Source organism: Pleurodeles waltl, chromosome 7 (assembly GCF_031143425.1).
Source record: "Pleurodeles waltl isolate 20211129_DDA chromosome 7, aPleWal1.hap1.20221129, whole genome shotgun sequence".
NCBI classification, from domain to species: Eukaryota; Metazoa; Chordata; class Amphibia; order Caudata; family Salamandridae; genus Pleurodeles; species Pleurodeles waltl.
This window is the reverse complement of record NC_090446.1, coordinates 1,029,629,988-1,029,650,032: the sequence shown is the minus strand read 5'-3', so window position 1 is coordinate 1,029,650,032 and position 20,045 is coordinate 1,029,629,988. Positions and strand designations below refer to the sequence as shown.

At 40.6% G+C, this 20,045-nt stretch overlaps 1 protein-coding gene across 6 annotated transcripts in view; it reads left to right on the top strand.

Moving 5' to 3' along the window:
- The window catches only part of ARSG (arylsulfatase G), a 1,341,775-nt gene that overhangs the window by 680,994 nt on the left and 640,736 nt on the right, over nucleotides 1-20,045 (top strand). For 4 of the 6 annotated variants that reach the window (XM_069199865.1, XM_069199862.1, XM_069199859.1 and 1 more), the window contains 2 exons: nucleotides 2,344-2,527; nucleotides 16,099-16,282. The gene's annotated coding sequence lies outside the window, so the exon portion shown is untranslated. The remainder of the gene's footprint in view (nucleotides 1-2,343; nucleotides 2,528-16,098; nucleotides 16,283-20,045) is intronic. The other 2 variants (XM_069199861.1, XM_069199863.1) reach the window with 2 other exon arrangements.

Sequence of the window (20,045 nt, the reverse complement as noted above, 5' to 3'; positions counted from 1 at the left end):
GTATGGTCTGTTACTGTTATATTAACACCATAAACATTAAAGTGTAACCAAAATGATCACTGTTTCACCCGTCATCACTCCACCTTTGTATATTCACAAGGATTAAAGTATTGATCTGCTATCATATATGAAGTGAAATATTGTTGAGACATGTTTCATAGTTTAAGCCTGGTCTTTGTTTTTTATTTTCCTCTTGCCGGCTCCTTTGAGGCCGTTTCCCACTTCTGCCCAACAATGCTGTTGATATATTTCATATGTCATGACGTCCTTTATCGATTGTATGGCATTACACCTTTAAATGTATGCTGTCTTATTCATTGTTTGCATTATCTTTGTATTGCAAAATAAAAAATTCAATAAAGATTCAAACGAAAAAAACCATAGGCACTCCTCATATTAAAAATGGTGAAAAAGAAAATGAAATTTACATGGGCAGGGCAGCAAGTGTTTATCTTGCAGGACATTGTGAAAGCCACAGCAGCAAAGAAGAAGACATTTCTCAATCTCAGATCAAAAATGAGAGGACAGCATCATATATAATGCAATCTGTCCTGGAAAAATGCAGTTTCATATCTTAATAGAACTAATATTTGAGGAGCCAGAAGAACTAGGTAACTTCTTAGATGGTTGGTCCGAGCAAAAAAATGGAAACTAGGTAATCACCTCATCAGAAAAACATAGACATCAAAGAATCACATAACAAATCAAAACAAACAAAGTACTTTAACCATGAATGATCAAAAACTGATTGAGAAAAGGACCTGAGCCAGAACCATCTCTCCCCGCAAGAAGTATGTTACCGTCTAATAAAAACACAGTTACACCATGTTTCAAATCACTCACATATCATGCTATGTTCACCGGAGGGGTCTGCGCTTTTGGGACAATACCCTACACTACATGCAATACAGTGCAAGAGGGAGAGACAAGGGCAAACAGTCACCAAATAACTTGAAACCTTTTAAAGGAGGGAAATAATGACAAGCATTTACAATGCAACGGGTCTCGCGTTTGCTCATGTTAGAGCTGATCGCGTTGTAAACTCCTAACCCGACTTTTCACCTATCGGGCAAAAGTGCATTTATGTACATAACCCGAAAAAGTGAAATTAACTATGTAAAGCGCTCGACTTCTGCCAAGCGAGATCGCGCTCGTAAATTAGAGAAAAAAAGTCCACGAGCCCGATGGAAAACAGCGAGCCTCGCATGTTTTCTGTACTTGGTCGCTGCGCTCGAGGAGGGCTAGCCACCGGAAAAGGAATTAGTTATGCCTGCCTTCGACTAATGAAAGCAAGCAGATTTTATTAGGCAAGTCCACGAACCAATAAAAAACACTGACGTGAAGTTGACAGGGCACCGAGCCCTTTTCTAAATACAAAAGAGTCTCGCTGCAATACGCATGTGCGAGCGCATGCAACGCAGGCTCGACCCTAAAAAGCATAAACTGCATCTTCTGGATGTAAAAGGCTTAAATAACAAAATCATCCCCCTATACATTCTCCCGAAAAAAATATATATACTTAACATGTCTTCAAGAAATTGTCATGACCAAGATAAGTTGGAAGAGGAATACAGAGATGGGCTCACAGGGTGTATTAAAAGGAAATGGAACCTTAGTGCAAAATTCTGTAACACACTCCCATTGCCAGAATTTGTTTTCAGTTATGCCTCATCAAAGATAATGGTAGGTTCAGACAAGGAGTCCACAAAGTAAAAATGAAACTAAAACAAAATGTTGCAGGACTTGCAAATCTGAACTTGCAAGATTTTGTGGTAGCAGCTATCTTGAATCCTCTGTATAAAAGAAGAAGGTGAAGTGAGTGAAATTACTTCCCAAATTTGAAGCTGTAGTCTTGGAAACACTGGTGTTTGTGGAGCCACACTTTGGTCTTCTTGTTGCCTTGGATGTGTGCTTCTCATGGCACTACTACAGGTCTTGGGAGTCTGGTAGGGAGGTGTACTTTCACTCATGTATCCTTTTTTTAAGAATTCAAATACGGAACGTTTTGCATATTTTGTGAACTTTACTGGGTTGTGAGTGCTGTTAACTCATCTCCTATGTTAATGTGACATTTCATATTTTTTCTCCAGAGAGTGTGAGAAGTAGGGTGAGTTCTCTGACATACGTGTATTATTCTCTCTATAGAGAATGTTAGAATAAAAAGTAATCATTGTGATTTTTTTTTTATAGTTCAACTTACAGGCTAGAAGACATTTAAGGACTGTTACTGAGAAAGATGTTTGTGTAAACCAGCTATGTTTGTTTTAAAACGAAGTGATATTAAAATCTAGCTCAAGATAGCAGTCAAAAGAAAACTGAAAAAAGTTACATTTTCTTTTGTAGAGCAGAATATGGATCTCAAATTCTGTCTGATGCGGAGAAAACCTTGCACCAGCTATCTTTCTCTCATCCCATTCCCCTTTCTGTTTGGAAATTTCTGATTCACGTTGAATTTGTGTGGATCTGGAGTGGCTTTTGAGAGAGTTGGAGCACGCCTCTGTGTACTTCTACAGAACAAAGACTTCTGGTAAGTCCCTAGAGTTCATGACAGAAACAAAATGGCAAAAAATCCAACACATAGCATATATGGTTAGGATAAGTCATGTGTTGCAGTTTTGCTTCACTAGGCAGTAAAGAATAAACTGTTATATATTATCATATATATTAGATTCACCAGAAAGATGGGCAAGAGGCACAATACAAATAAAAGAGGGGACATATGCCATCCTCTTTGGCACCCACAGATTTTGGGATGAAATACAATACTTAATCCGCAGTACCTCAAGAACAGCAAGTCTTACTCTAGGAGGAGATTGAAATACTTTTAGTATCTTGTCCTAGACAGGAAGTCAGACACAAGGTACACCCAGACAAATACCAGAAGAATGACCGAAGAAAAAGACATATTGGGCACATGGAGAATTGCCAACCCAGATCTGAAAAAATACACCTTATCCTCACACCCACACAACTCATTTCCCAGAATTTACAATATTCTCATCAGCAAAAAATTACCAAATGAGACAATCATAGTTTACATCAGACACACAGTTATTTCTATCACGAACCAATTCACCTTTTCAAATGATACAGGAACATCTCCACACTGGGTATTCAGTGCATTAATCTTGCATAATATAAAATTTCAGCAGCATATCCAAACCTTAGACAAGTATGTACTTTAATTTCAATGAATCACCTGAGCTGTCCTTAGATACCGCATGAAACGCTTACAAATTCACCATTCGAGAAGAAATCATGAAATTCACTGCCAATGATAGAAAAAACACTACAGGAAAACAAAAAGATTGTAAGAGAAATTAAAAGCATGCAGATATATACATTCAAAACAAGAATCTGATAACACTTCTACATTTTATAAAATTGAAAACTGAATAAAAGAAGAAAACACATTTGCTACGGATAGCATACTACTAACAATCAAAGTAAAATACCATATATTCAGTTGCCAAGATGGAAAACTACTTGCTACCTACTGTAAGACGAGAAATAGAAAAAATGAAAATAAAATCCATTGACAGTGGACAGATCAAAACAAAAGACTAGGAAGTATTCACAACATTTCAGAAGGTCCCTAAGAAAATATAATCCAGAGAAATATACCCAACACCCACAAATCTTGCTGCATGTCTCGGGGACATCTCCTTTCAGACTTGCTCTAAACAAGACTTAATCTGACAAGAAGCAGGCATCTCAGAAGAAGAAATTAACTCAATCATTAGGAAACTCAAAAAGGCAAAGTACCAAGTCCCAGTGGTTTTACCCCCAGAATTCTACCAGCAGTTTAAAGAATAATTAACCCCTAATCTGCCAATTGTATACAACCACTTCATAAATAACCCCCATAAGGCGTGCATTGAGAGGCTACACTATCAGTGTATTACCCAAAGAAGGTAAACACCTAGAGCATTCCAAAAACCTCATACTTCTATTATTAATAAATGCAAATGATAAGATTTTGGGTACTATCCGAGCATTCAAACCTTTTATTCCATTCCTTAATAAAAAACAAAACAAATGGGCATTATTAAAGGAAGATCCTCTGCTTTCACCACAAATTTTCCCACTAGTATGGCATGTACCGAAGAGGAGTGTAATGAAATACGGTGTAAAATTACACATGGTTCAGGAAAGGCTTTATACCTTGTAAAATGGATATACCTATTTGAAACACATAAATGCTATAACATACCCAAAGATTTTACAGTCAGTCAAAATCCTTTACAGCTAATGAAAATCAAATGTACTATTAGATACACTATCCAATGACTTGTGACTTGAGCGAGGCACAAGATGAGGTACCCTCTCTTTCTCCCCTTCTTCTTAGAATAGCTCTTAAACCCTACTAAGAAACTTAAGGAGAAACCCAAAAATAAGTGGGATATACATATGGAGCAACAAATACAAAGTTGCTACATTTGCAGTTGATATATTTCAAGAAAAATCTGCAGACACCAAAATATCAAACAATAATCTGAGCAAAGAAAAGTATGGCACCCGCCACTTGTTTGAGATATGCTTGCATTTTCTACTTATGTGCTTCCATTAGATTTAGTTGATTATGCACACTTGTTATTTATTAATGTGTACTTCATTGTAGTACTAGTTGCATGTGTTTAGTCATATAAAGTGTGTTTTATTATAGATTGGTAATTTACCAGTTGCTCATATATCATGTGGTAATGTGAATTATATGTATTATATTTTAGTAAGTGAGCAACATAATGCTTTTACAAATTATTGCATCTTACATCATTAATCATGAAGTCTAGCCTTTTCATAATAACAAGAAAAGGGTATTTAAGCATCTAGGAAGAGAGGTACCTTCAGATTTTTTTTTGAGTTTTCATGCGAGCTGCATACTTAAAACATCTTAGCTGAAAGCCACGGGCTTGCTGAGCTGCCTTATCTATGCTTTTCACAGCTCTATCTACTCAAAGCACAGTAACTAATTACAAAAAAACTTTGTTTTCCAGGAGAAATGTGTGTGTTTAGGGGTCATCTGGCATAATATATGGACAATTAGCTGTGACGATAGATTTATTTAGGGGCTAGAAAGAGGGGTTTTAGTGTAGGCTAGTTTAATTATTTAATGCATGAATTTAATAAGTACCATCTAAAATGTTGCAATTCTTTTTAATAGACTGTTTAATCGCTTTTACTATTACAACCGTAATGTTTATTGTTCTAGTTACATCTATTCATATAGTCTGCACTATTATATGGCAATATATTTGAATAAAACATTTTTAAATAGTGTGGGATTTCTTGTGTTTATTTATCCATGTAGGTAAGAGGCGCTGGAACTCACTAACAAAAATAGTGCAGTAGTCTTACAGGACTGGCCATTGCCCTATATGTACAACTGTGCATTAATGTAAGGGCTGTCCCGGCAGAAATGCTCTTAGACTAGATATCAGCAGAATCACCAAACCCTAAAATCTAAAAAAAGAAAAATGCCGGTTTATGTAATTGAGTTCTTGTCATACAATGCAAGAATCAAAATATTCAAATCCATAATACAGGTACCTGTAGCATAGCCTCACAATTTCAAATAACAAGTTAATTCATTTTTGCTTGATGCAGGCTTCAATGTTGATATTAGCAGCCAACATTTGTTTCAGTGGAAACCCTACTTCTTCAGGGCCATAAATCAAGAGATAGCTCATAAACAGTATTTCTCAAAAGTAACTGTGTAATGTAAGTTCTCTCAGTATTTGATATTATCTCATGTTTTCTTACAATTGTGTCTATCCATCAATTGCATATATTATAACAATACAAGACTCAAGAGTAAGTGCCTCTTCTATGTGATTGACAAACTCTATTACATTGTGTAGTATAAATGCACCGTGTCATGACATGGTACATCACAGGGAACAGAGAATCAAGCTATGCTGTTGAATTTGGGTTTGAAAGGCAGGAATAATAATCAGATACACGCTGTGCCACACCTGAGAGCTTGGTCATTCAGGCATCCTCATCATCTGGCGCATTCACTTCCGCTCCCCCGGATAGGAATCAAAAAGGCAGGTTAATACTGGGAAGAAGATGTTTTCTTCCTCCAGTCTGGCTTTGCGGTCAGTGAACATCGCATGCCTTTTGGGGCATTAGGTCACGCAAGTTCTGCCGCAGATCCCAGAGGAGGCCCATGCGATCGTCTCCCAGGCTGTTGCCGATGGGAGCGATGCGGCCATGTTCACCATAAAATGTGGGCTGAACATGACCGACTCTGGCCAGATCGGTTGCGTCGACAGTGGCATTACGACACCACGCCTGGTTAAGAACTTCCAGTTTTTCAGATGATGTCCAACAGACCTTCATGGGCATGCCCTTTAATGGCTCATTCAGAGATAAGGCGGACTCTGCACTAGAGAGATTCAAGGACTCCTGGGCTACAGCTCGGTCCCTTGGACTTTCCACTGCCCCTCACCTCCAACAGTCTGCCTTTCGCGCCTTTCTTGGCCACAGAAGGTGCACCCTGTCGCATCTCCTCCATAGCCACTGTGCCGCTCATGCTGTACAGCTTCTGCGCAGCCAGGGACGCGGAATCCCATGGGCTCGTGGGACAGGGAACCAGAGGTCTGCCCAGTCCACTCCGCCCCACCCCGGCTGCAGTCTCTAAACCTTCCTAGTCCTTCTCCCCACCTCAGACCAGTTGGTGGAAGGATAAGCCATCACCTGCTGCACTGGTAATCCATCATGACAGAGAGGTGGGCTTTGCAGATCGTCCGAAGGGGCTACTCCCTCCCTTTCAAGACTTCCCCTCTGGCCATGAAAAGTTCAAAATGTTCACCTTGGCTCAGGTTCTTTCTGCCTTGGACCCAGGAGACTGGATGGTGGCATTGGACTTGCAAGACGCTTATTTTCATTTCCCCGTCTAACCTACGATTTGTGGTAGGTCATGCGGTGGTCTCTGCTCATCTGCGCAGGTCGGGAATTTCAGTCTTTCCCTACTTTGACAGCTGTCTGTTGAAGGCAGGCATGTCCCAGAATGTTGTTTCCCACCTTCAGACTACGGCGAACCTTCTGCATTCGCTGGGATTCACTATAAACATGCCGAAGTCACACCTGACTCCCTCTCAGACAGTCCCTTTCATCGGAGCAGTTCTGGACACAGCACATTTTTGGGCCTATTCTCCAGATGAGCGAGTCTGGGATATTCAGGCTATGATTCTGATGTTTCAGCCTCTATCCCGGGTTTCGGTAAGAATGATTCTGAGGCCTCCTGTATCCTATTTGTACCAGATGCCAGATGGCATATGCGGGCTCTGCAGTGGGACCTGAATTTCCAGTAGGCGCAGCACCAGGGGAATCTCATCGACATGATCAAGATCTCAGAGGGGACTGCAAAAGATCTGTAGTGGTGGCTTTCGAATCAGGAATGGGTCAAGGGCAGATCCCGCTCTCTTCTCCAACCAGATCTCACAGTTGTGACAGATGGGTCACTTCTGGGATGGGGCGACCACAAGAGAGAGGCGGAGATCAGACCATCTGGTCTCCAGCATAGTCCGAGCTCCACATCAATATTTTGGAGCTCCGGGCGATTAGACTTGCAATGAGAGCATTCCTTCCCTCTCTCAAAGGGAAAGTGGTGCATGTGTTCACCGACAACACCACTGCCATGTGGTACTGCAACAAACAGGGCAGAGTGGGGTCATACATCCTTTGTCAAGAGGCTCTTCTCCTTTGGGCATGGCTGGAACATTAGGGCATTTCCCTGGTGGTTCAACATCTGGCGGGCTTTCTGAATGCCAGAGCAGACAAACTCAGTTGTTGATGCATAGTCAATCACGAATGGCGCCTCCATTTGGAGTTGTCGCAAGGTCTATTTATTTCAACAGTGGAGAGAGCCTTGGTTAGATCTGTTTGCCTCCGCAGAGAACATGGAATATTTGCAGTTTTGTGCATTGGAGTTTGCAAGGCGGTTGTCGCTCGGCGACGCCTTTCGTCTCAAGTGGAGCTCAGGCTTCCTGTACGCCTTCCTGACGATACCACTTCTGCTCAGAATTCTCAAGAAGATCAAGAACAACCGGGCCAAAGTCATTCTTTGTGGCTCCGAACTGGGCACAAAGAGTTTGGTATCCAGAGCTACTGAGCATGGAAGCAAATCCTCCAATCAGACTGCCCCTTCTGGAGAATCTTCTGTCGCAGCAGCCGGGGACAGTTCTTCACTCGAACCTGTCCAGTCTCTGCCTTCTTGTGTGGAGATTGATCGGTGGCAGTTGATGGCTTTTGACCTTCCACCCGAAGTCTGTGATGTTATCTTGGCAGCCAGACGTCCCTCCACCAAAACGGTATACGCCTATCGTTGTCACAAATTTGTGGCATAGTGTACAGACAAGTCCGTTGATCCCCTCTCTCCCCTCTTTCTGAGGTTCTCTTATTAATTCTTTCACTTTCCCGTCAAGGTTCTGCTTTGGGCACTCTTAAAGGCTACTTATCAGCTATATCGACTTTTCTTAGATTGACAGATCAACCTTTACTTTTCAAATCCCCTATTTAGGTAGATTTCTTAAAGGTCTAACCCACTTGTATTCTCCAACTCCATTTATCATGCCTCAGTGGGATCTCAATCTTGTCCTCACTTATTTGATGGGTGCTCCCTTTGAGCCATTACAAATTGTCCCTTGCGGCGCCCTACCCTTAAGACTGTCTTCCTGGTGGCTATTACTTCTTCTTGCAGAGTGAGTGACCTTCAGGCTCTGTCTTCCAAGCCTCCATTCTTGTCTGCACATCCTGACAAGCTAGTGTTACGCACAAGGGCCTCCTTTTCCTACCAAGGTTGTCACACCTTTTCATGTAGGCCAATCCATCACTTTGCCTACTTTTTACACACACCCTCATCCTTCACATGAGGACGAGAGACTCCACCGTCGAATCCAAAAATAGCATTGGCGTTCTATCTTAATCGCACTAAAGATTTTCGGGTGGATGATCGACTCTTTGCTGGGTATGTGGGTGTGAAGAAAGGGAAGGCGGTGCAGAAGCGTACCACCTCGTGATGGGTGCCTCTCTGCATCAAAATGTGCTACGCTTTGGTGAAGAAGCAACCTCAACAGTGTTTGCATGCTCATTCACAGAGCTAGCATGCGGGGTTCCTGTCCTGGGCTGCTGCCATGCAGAAATGTGGGCATCATTATACACGTTTACTAAACATTACTGTGTGGACAGTCAGGTCCACAGACATGACCACATTGGTCGTTCGGTCCTGCAGGGCTTTTTAGTATGATTTTGGTTCGCAGCTCACCTCTGAAGATGGCATTGCTTGGGTATCTATTCTAAGGTATAGAATCTGCAACTAGAATTCTCTATGAAATGAATAAGTTACTTACCTTCGGTAATGATTTATCTGGTAGAGACATATTCTAGTTGCAGATTCCTTACCGGCCCACCCATCCTCCCCACTTGCGAACTGATTTCTAGGGACAGGGATTCCCCTTTAAGGGCCTTAGCTCTGGCGCAACATTTCAGTGTTTTTCATGGCTCCGTGCTTTGGCGTGGAAAGTCGTGTAAAGAAACTGACGTCACTGCCCAAAGGTGGTGCCTATATTTGACCCCAATGTCATCACGGCAACCACGACACCAACGTCAGACGTGGAGTCGACTGACGCCACCTGACAGTGCGCAAGGCTACTGCTCAAAGAAAAAAGCTCTAGATCCAGTCTGACTCCTGGGGAAATTCTAAGGTAAGGAATCTACAACTAGAATATGTCTCTACCAGATAAATTGTTACTGAAGGTAAGAAACTTGTTCACCGTGCATGCCTTTTTGCAGGTGTGTGTGTGTGTGTGTGTGTGTCTATATACAAACACATACAGAGACACACACGTATATTCACTGAAAAAGAAACAAAGGTTTCAGGGATGTTACAGTTAGGCTCACATTTACGAAACCATAGAAATTCACCAGTTATAGTTAGAGTTACCCCAAGTAACCATAGCTCATGCCCTAAGGTAACTATTACTAAAAAATGTTCCATTGATATTATCAATGATGTTATCAAAGATGTCATGAGTGCTCTAATTTGTGGGGTAATTAGCAGTGCATGGCGAGGGCTCGAGTTGTAGTTACCTTAGGGCAAGAGTTATTGTAACCTTCAACGTGCACGGCGATGGATGGCCAACAGGCGTGGCCTCTGGCCAGGCTCTGAGGTCAACCCCCTATAAGCACCTAGCCTTGAACCGTGCACACCCTTCACTCATGCGCAGGGGAGGTCACCCACAAGACCTGCCTGCAGCCAGACCCTGTGGCAAACACCGCCTAACCACCCAGAGCCATGCTGTTCATGCCCCTTTAGCCGTGCACGGCAGGAGTTGGCCGGTGCTTCTCTGGGTGTGAGAATAGGTATGAGAGGGTGTATCTGGGGGTGTGAGTGGCTGTCAGATTGTTTGTCTGAGTGTGCGAGTGCATTCATTAGTGTTTTAGTGGGTGTGTCAGTGTCTGTGCGGGTCTGTGAGTAGGTGCATGAGGGTGTCAGTGGGTGTGTCAGTGGGTGCATGAGTGTCTGAATGGGTCTGTGAGTGGGTGCATGAGTGTCTGAGTGGGTCTGTGAGTGAGTGTCTGAGTGGCTCTGTGAGCAGTTGTGTAAGTGTCTGAGTGGGAGAAATTGATTGAGAGAGAGACAGAGAGAGAAAGAAGGTGAGAGGGAAAGAGTTGGAGTTTTTAAAGCTTTAATATCTCATATATTTATAATGAGATATTTGTATTCGATTTAAAATAAAAGATGTAATTTTTTGAAAACTATAATAATTGTATTTTATTTTGTTTTTTTAAGTAAATGAGTCCAGCTGGACCCTAACCTCCACTTCACACGGAGTTCTGAGTTTGTGTTTATTTTTCTAAAAAACAATTAAGCCCTTTATGGGCTACCTGGAAACATGAGATAGCCCTCAAGGACTCCCCTGCAGTCCCTACATATTTTTTTTTATTGTATTATTTTAACTCCATCCGTAAAATGTTAATAAATGTTTTTTATCCCTTGGGGGTTCCTTTGGGACCCCACCACCAGAGCTAAGGGGGGAGGGTGTTTGTACCTGCCCCCCTCTCTTTATGTTGTACTTTTATATGGAGACTCGGCTTCAGATGAGTCCTAAGATGGCTGACAACACGTCAACGATCGGATCTCAGCATGAGATTGAAAGAGGTCACAAATCCTTTGCGTACCTAGATAAACAAATTTGGATTTTCTTTTATTTCTTTAAAACTACTTACCAAAATTACACCAAAACAAAAAAACAGTCTTTCTGGACCAGGGCCTATTTCCCTGCCAAATTTGGTGTCATTCCGTCCAGTAGTTTTTGCGCTATCGCTGTTCAAAATCCTTATGGAAAAATGAATAGGGAAAACATGTTTTGGAACCCCCCCTTTTTTCTCAGCCCCCCTGATGGATCACCCTGAAATTTCCAGGCAGCAGCTGACGGGAGTGGCAAATTGTTTTGGAAAGTTTTATGAAGATTTGTCAAGCGGCGCCAAAGATATAGGCAAGTAAATATAGAAACTAGGTCTTAACTATAACTACCTAGTGGTGATGCCACTATATATATATATATTCATATATATATATATATATATATATAGTTCTCAGTGTTTTACCTAAGCCGTTGCTCCTCATGCAGTGGGTGCCTGCCGATCATGGTCGTGAAACATACAGCAACTCCTTCACTTTACCTTTTGTGTAATAAAACTCAGTTAGGACCTAGTTTCCATAGACAAATTTGTTTTGCCAGTAACTTTGACGCCCTTTGATGAAGCTTCACAAAATTCTCAAAACTAGTGTACAACTCTCTTCTGCTGCTGTCTGGAAAGTTCTGCGGTGATTTGTCAAGCAGGGGTTGAGGAAAAGGGGAGGGGGAATCCTAGAACATGTTTTTCACATGCAATTTTCAATAGGTATTTTAGACACAGCTACAGCCCGAACCGCTGGACAGAATTACACCAACGTTGGCAGAAAGCTAGATCTTGGTCCAGAAAGCATGCTTTTCGTACTTTGGTGTAAATCCATTCAGTAGTTTTGTAGATATTAAACCAAAAAAAGATATCTAGGGATGAGAATCCTCTGCAGATATGACAGATCTCATGCAGAGATCTGATTGGTTGTCTACACTTCAACCAGAAAGTGTTGCCAGCCATCTTGAGACTCAGACTTTTTCGAATCCCAAGAAAAAAGGCTTAAAAAAACAAAATGCGGCAGGGTAGGAATACCATGACCCCGTAGGCACGGTGGCCGCTGGGGCCCAAATTTTGTTTCTTTTTATTTTTGCAGAGAATTCGCAGAGGATATGTGAATCCATGCAAACTTAACAAAAAAAACCTCAAAACAAACAAGTGCAGTCTCCTGTGCTTGTTTATACAGTACCCCCTGGGTGGGCCAGTTCCCGGGTGCAAATGTTTATAACAATTTTTTTGCTTTCTCCTTGCTCATTCCGTTGTTTTTTGTGTGCCTTCTCTTTGCTTTCCCTCATTTTCACTGCGTTCTCCTTGTTTTGTTTATGCCATTTTTTGTGTGCCTTCTCGTGCACTTCCCTTGTTTTCACTGCTTTCTCCTTGATTTTTCCCCTGTTCAGTGTGTGCCTTCTACTTACTTTTCCCTCCTTTCCACTACTTTCTCCTTGGTTTTCCCCCAATTTTTTGTATGCCTTCTCCTTGTTTTTCCATCGTTTTCACAGCTTTATTCTTGATCTTTCCTCTGTTTTTTTAATGCCTTCTCCTTGCTTCTCCCCAGTTCTCACTGCTTTATCCTTGCTTTTCCCCTGTTTTTTTGTGTGCTTTCGCCTTGCTTTTCTCTCGTTTTCACTGCTTTCTCCCTGCTTTTTCCCCTGTCTTTTGTGTGCCTTCTCCATGCTTTTCCCTCGTTTTCACTGCCTTCTCCTTAGTTTTTCCCTCATTGTTGCTCCCGCATGCCACCTGTTATTTCTCACCTCCCACCTAGCCCGCCTGGCCTCCCGGGACCTACAATGGCCTTCACCCCACAGCCTCCTTTAAGGAGAAAATGGGTGCATTGGGTTGGACCAAGGTACCCACAATTTAAGGTGAGAACCCAGTTATGGGGTCCCCGAGGCTAAAATTGGCCCTGGGAAGGGACTTCACGTCCCCCATTTAAACTCTGGTCATGCCCAGGGGGATGGGGGTTCCTAGGGACATTATTAACCCAGGGAGGGGGGTTTGCATGTTCCCCCCTTTACATTCTGGGCAGGTCATGGGGGATGGATACCCCTGGGCACAATTTGCCCAAGGAGGCGGGTGCATGTGCACCCACCCATGTTGACAGCCTCTAAGGGATAACTATAACTCGTGCCCTAAGGTAACTATAACTCGCGCCCCCGCCACACACAGTTTTCTGCTAAATACTTTTACTGCAAATGTTACATTGATATTATCAATGGTGTCATCAAAGTTGTCCTGAGTGATGTAATATGTGGGTAATTAGCAGTGCTTCACACAAGGAAGATAACCTTGGACTAAGGAAATATCCCATTGCCACTTACTGGGACACCATTGTAGCTGAACTCCAGTATAAATCCCCAAATGACTTAGACAGCGGCCCACAGGGACACCTGGACAACACGCCTACCATCTTTATCCATTGGCCTTTTCCTTTTGTTGGGTGTGGATGTTCTGCACACATACACTCTCCTATTAAGCTTCAATTATGTGCAACTCATGGCTGGGACATGTGTACTTATGCTGTCTGTGCTAGGTGTGGGAACTGGATGGGGTTCAAAGTTGTATGGTCTGTTACTGTTATATTAACACCATAAACATTAAAGTGTAACCAAAATGATCACTGTTTCACCCGTCATCACTCCACCTTTGTATATTCACAAGGATTAAAGTATTGATCTGCTATCATATATGAAGTGAAATATTGTTGAGACATGTTTCATAGTTTAAGCCTGGTCTTTGTTTTTTATTTTCCTCTTGCCGGCTCCTTTGAGGCCGTTTCCCACTTCTGCCCAACAATGCTGTTGATATATTTCATATGTCATGACGTCCTTTATCGATTGTATGGCATTACACCTTTAAATGTATGCTGTCTTATTCATTGTTTGCATTATCTTTGTATTGCAAAATAAAAAATTCAATAAAGATTCAAACGAAAAAAACCATAGGCACTCCTCATATTAAAAATGGTGAAAAAGAAAATGAAATTTACATGGGCAGGGCAGCAAGTGTTTATCTTGCAGGACATTGTGAAAGCCACAGCAGCAAAGAAGAAGACATTTCTCAATCTCAGATCAAAAATGAGAGGACAGCATCATATATAATGCAATCTGTCCTGGAAAAATGCAGTTTCATATCTTAATAGAACTAATATTTGAGGAGCCAGAAGAACTAGGTAACTTCTTAGATGGTTGGTCCGAGCAAAAAAATGGAAACTAGGTAATCACCTCATCAGAAAAACATAGACATCAAAGAATCACATAACAAATCAAAACAAACAAAGTACTTTAACCATGAATGATCAAAAACTGATTGAGAAAAGGACCTGTGCCAGAACCATCTCTCCCCGCAAGAAGTATGTTACCGTCTAACAAAAATACTTTAACACAGTTACACCATGTTTCAAATCACTCACATATCATGCTATGTTCACCGGAGGGGTCTGCGCTTTTGGGACAATACCCTACACTACATGCAATACAGTGCAAGAGGGAGAGACAAGGGCAAACAGTCACCAAATAACTTGAAACCTTTTAAAGGAGGGAAATAATAACAAGCATTTACAATGCAACGGGTCTCGCGTTTGCTCATGTTAGAGCTGATCGCGTTGTAAACTCCTAACCCGACTTTTCACCTATCGGGCAAAAGTGCATTTATGTACATAACCCGAAAAAGTGAAATTAACTATGTAAAGCGCTCGACTTCTGCCAAGCGAGATCGCGCTCGTAAATTAGAGAAAAAAAGTCCACGAGCCCGATGGAAAACAGCGAGCCTCGCATGTTTTCTGTACTTGGTCGCTGCGCTCGAGGAGGGCTAGCCACCGGAAAAGGAATGAGTTATGCCTGCCTTCGACTAATGAAAGCAAGCAGATTTTATTAGGCAAGTCCACGAACCAATAAAAAACACTGACGTGAAGTTGACAGGGCACCGAGCCCTTTTCTAAATACAAAAGAGTCTCGCTGCAATACGCATGTGCGAGCGCATGCAACGCAGGCTCGACCCTAAAAAGCATAAACTGCATCTTCTGGATGTAAAAGGCTTAAATAACAAAATCATCCCCCTATACATTCTCCCGAAAAAATATATATACTTAACATGTCTTCAAGAAATTGTCATGACCAAGATAAGTTGGAAGAGGAATACAGAGATGGGCTCACAGGGTGTATTAAAAGGAAATGGAACCTCAGTGCAAAATTCTGTAACACACTCCCATTGCCAGAATTTGTTTTCAGTTATGCCTCATCAAAGATAATGGTAGGTTCAGACAAGGAGTCCACAAAGTAAAAATGAAACTAAAACAAAATGTTGCAGGACTTGCAAATCTGAACTTGCAAGATTTTGTGGTAGCAGCTATCTTGAATCTTCTGTATAAAAGAAGAAGGTGAAGTGAGTGAAATTACTTCCCAAATTTGAAGCTGTAGTCTTGGAAACACTGGTGTTTGTGGAGCCACACTTTGGTCTTCTTGTTGCCTTGGATGTGTGCTTCTCATGGCACTACTACAGGTCTTGGGAGTCTGGTAGGGAGGTGTACTTTCACGCATGTATCCTTTTTTTAAGAATTCAAATACGGAACGTTTTGCATATTTTGTGAACTTTACTGGGTTGTGAGTGCTGTTAACTCATCTCCTATGTTAATGTGACATTTCATATTTTTTCTCCAGAGAGTGTGAGAAGTAGGGTGAGTTCTCTGACATACGTGTATTATTCTCTCTATAGAGAATGTTAGAATAAAAAGTAATCATTGTGATTTTTTTTTTATAGTTCAACTTACAGGCTAGAAGACATTTAAGGACTGTTACTGAGAAAGATGTTTGTGTAAACCAGCTATGTTTGTTTTAAAACGAAGTGATATTAAAATCTAGCTCAAGATAGCAGTCAAAAGAAAACTGAAAAAAGTTACATTTTCTTTTGTAGAGCAGAATATGGATCTCAAATTCTGTCTGATGCGGAGAAAACCTTGCACCAGCTATCTTTCTCTCATCCCATTCCCCTTTCTGTTTGGAAATTTCTGATTCACGTTGAATTTGTGTGGATCTGGAGTGGCTTTTGAGAGAGTTGGAGCACGCCTCTGTGTACTTCTACAGAACAAAGACTTCTGGTAAGTCCCTAGAGTTCATGACAGAAACAAAATGGCAAAAAATCCAACACATAGCATATATGGTTAGGATAAGTCATGTGTTGCAGTTTTGCTTCACTAGGCAGTAAAGAATAAACTGTTATATATTATCATATATATTAGATTCACCAGAAAGATGGGCAAGAGGCACAATACAAATAAAAGAGGGGACATATGCCATCCTCTTTGGCACCCACAGATTTTGGGATGAAATACAATACTTAATCCGCAGTACCTCAAGAACAGCAAGTCTTACTCTAGGAGGAGATTGAAATACTTTTAGTATCTTGTCCTAGACAGGAAGTCAGACACAAGGTACACCCAGACAAATACCAGAAGAATGACCGAAGAAAAAGACATATTGGGCACATGGAGAATTGCCAACCCAGATCTGAAAAAATACACCTTATCCTCACACCCACACAACTCATTTCCCAGAATTTACAATATTCTCATCAGCAAAAAATTACCAAATGAGACAATCATAGTTTACATCAGACACACAGTTATTTCTATCACGAACCAATTCACCTTTTCAAATGATACAGGAACATCTCCACACTGGGTATTCAGTGCATTAATCTTGCATAATATAAAATTTCAGCAGCATATCCAAACCTTAGACAAGTATGTACTTTAATTTCAATGAATCACCTGAGCTGTCCTTAGATACCGCATGAAACGCTTACAAATTCACCATTCGAGAAGAAATCATGAAATTCACTGCCAATGATAGAAAAAACACTACAGGAAAACAAAAAGATTGTAAGAGAAATTAAAAGCATGCAGATATATACATTCAAAACAAGAATCTGATAACACTTCTACATTTTATAAAATTGAAAACTGAATAAAACAAGAAAACACATTTGCTACGGATAGCATACTACTAACAATCAAAGTAAAATACCATATATTCAGTAGCCAAGATGGAAAACTACTTGCTACCTACTGTAAGACGAGAAATAGAAAAAATGAAAATAACATCCATTGACAGTGGACAGATCAGAACAAAAGACTAGGAAGTATTCACAACATTTCAGAAGGTCCCTAAGAAAATAGAATCCAGAGAAATATACCCAACACCCACAAATCTTGCTGCATGTCTCGGGGACATCTCCTTTCAGACTTGCTCTAAACAAGACTTAATCTGACAAGAAGCAGGCATCTCAGAAGAAGAAATTAACTCAATTATTAGGAAACTCAAAAAGGCAAAGTACCAAGTCCCAGTGGTTTTACCCCCAGAATTCTACCAGCAGTTTAAAGAATAATTAACCCCTAATCTGCCAATTGTATACAACCACTTCATAAATAACCCTCATAAGGCGTGCATTGAGAGGCTACACTATCAGTGTATTACCCAAAGAAGGTAAACACCTAGAGCATTCCAAAAACCTCATACTTCTATTATTAATAAATGCAAATGATAAGATTTTGGGTACTATCCGAGCATTCAAACCTTTTATTCCATTCCTTAATAAAAAACAAAACAAATGGGCATTATTAAAGGAAGATCCTCTGCTTTCACCACACATTTTCCCACTAGTATGGCATGTACCGAAGAGGAGTGTAATGAAATACGGTGTAAAATTACACATGGTTCAGGAAAGGCTTTATACCTTGTAAAATGGATATACCTATTTGAAACACATAAATGCTATAACATACCCAAAGATTTTACAGTCAGTCAAAATCCTTTACAGCTAATGAAAATCAAATGTACTATTAGATACACTATCCAATGACTTGTGACTTGAGCGAGGCACAAGATGAGGTACCCTCTCTTTCTCCCCTTCTTCTTAGAATAGCTCTTAAACCCTACTAAGAAACTTAAGGAGAAACCCAAAAATAAGTGGGATATACATATGGAGCAACAAATACAAAGTTGCTACATTTGCAGTTGATATATTTCAAGAAAAATCTGCAGACACCAAAATATCAAACAATAATCTGAGCAAAGAAAAGTATGGCACCCGCCACTTGTTTGAGATATGCTTGCATTTTCTACTTATGTGCTTCCATTAGATTTAGTTGATTATGCACACTTGTTATTTATTAATGTGTACTTCATTGTAGTACTAGTTGCATGTGCTTAGTCATATAAAGTGTGTTTTATTATAGATTGGTAATTTACCAGTTGCTCATATATCATGTGGTAATGTGAATTATATGTATTATATTTTAGTAAGTGAGCAACAAAATGCTTTTACAAATTATTGCATCTTACATCATTAATCATGAAGTCTAGCCTTTTCATAATAACAAGAAAAGGGTATTTAAGCATCTAGGAAGAGAGGTGCCTTCAGATTTTTTTTTGAGTTTTCACGTGAGCTGCATACTTAAAACATCTTAGCTGAAAGCCACGGGCTTGCTGAGCTGCCTTATCTATGCTTTTCACAGCTCTATCTACTCAAAGCACAGTAACTAATTACAAAAAAACTTTGTTTTCCAGGAGAAATGTGTGTGTTTAGGGGTCATCTGGCATAATATATGGACAATTAGCTGTGACGATAGATTTATTTAGGGGCTAGAAAGAGGGGTTTTAGTGTAGGCTAGTTTAATTATTTAATGCATGAATTTAATAAGTACCATCTAAAATGTTGCAATTCTTTTTAATAGACTGTTTAATCGCTTTTACTATTACAACCGTAATGTTTATTGTTCTAGTTACATCTATTCATATAGTCTGCACTATTATATGGCAATATATTTGAATAAAACATTTTTAAATAGTGTGGGATTTCTTGTGTTTATTTATCCATGTAGGTAAGAGGCGCTGGAACTCACTAACAAAAATAGTGCAGTAGTCTTACAGGACTGGCCATTGCCCTATATGTACAACTGTGCATTAATGTAAGGGCTGTCCCGGCAGAAATGCTCTTAGACTAGATATCAGCAGAATCACCAAACCCAAAAATCTAAAAAAAGAAAAATGCCGGTTTATGTAATTGAGTTCTTGTCATACAATGCAAGTATCAAAATATTCAAATCCATAATACAGGTACCTGTAGCATAGCCTCACAATTTCAAATAACAAGTTATTTCATTTTTGCTTGATGCAGGCTTCAATGTTGATATTAGCAGCCAACATTTGTTTCAGTGGAAACCCTACTTCTTCAGGGCCATAAATCAAGAGATAGCTCATAAACAGTATTTCTCAAAAGTAACTGTGTAATGTAAGTTCTCTCAGTATTTGATATTATCTCATGTTTTCTTACAATTGTGTCTATCCATCAATTGCATATATTATAACAATACAAGACTCAAGAGTAAGTGCCTCTTCTATGTGATTGACAAACTCTATTACATTGTGTAGTATAAATGCACCGTGTCATGACATGGTACATCACAGGGAACAGAGAATCAAGCTATGCTGTTGAATTTGGGTTTGAAAGGCAGGAATAATAATCAGATACACGCTGTGCCACACCTGAGAGCTTGGTCATTCAGGCATCCTCATCATCTGGCGCATTCACTTCCGCTCCCCCGGATAGGAATCAAAAAGGCAGGTTAATACTGGGAAGAAGATGTTTTCTTCCTCCAGTCTGGCTTTGCGGTCAGTGAACATCGCATGCCTTTTGGGGCATTAGGTCACGCAAGTTCTGCCGCAGATCCCAGAGGAGGCCCATGCGATCGTCTCCCAGGCTGTTGCCGATGGGAGCGATGCGGCCATGTTCACCATAAAATGTGGGCTGAACATGACCAACTCTGGCCAGATCGGTTGCGTCGACAGTGGCATTACGAC